A 281-nucleotide genomic window follows, 5' to 3' on the forward strand; every position below is an offset into this window, starting at 1 on the left:
GTGAAATTTTTAATAATAATAATAATAATAATAATAATAATAATAATAATAATAATAATAATAATAATAATAATAATAATAATAATAATAATAATAATAATAATTTTTACACATTAAATTTAGAATTTATTTCGAAAAGTTTTTAATACTTTTTAAAAATTTGTTGTGTGTCTGTGTGTGTACCTTAAAATTACTTAAAATTAAAACAAATTTCATGTAATGGGTTTTATTATTATTAATATAAAATTTTTAATTTATTTATAAACATTTTTGTTTTTTTT

This window comes from Pediculus humanus, genomic scaffold, assembly GCF_000006295.1.
Source record: "Pediculus humanus corporis 1103172107377 genomic scaffold, whole genome shotgun sequence".
Lineage (NCBI taxonomy): Eukaryota > Metazoa > Arthropoda > Insecta > Psocodea > Pediculidae > Pediculus > Pediculus humanus.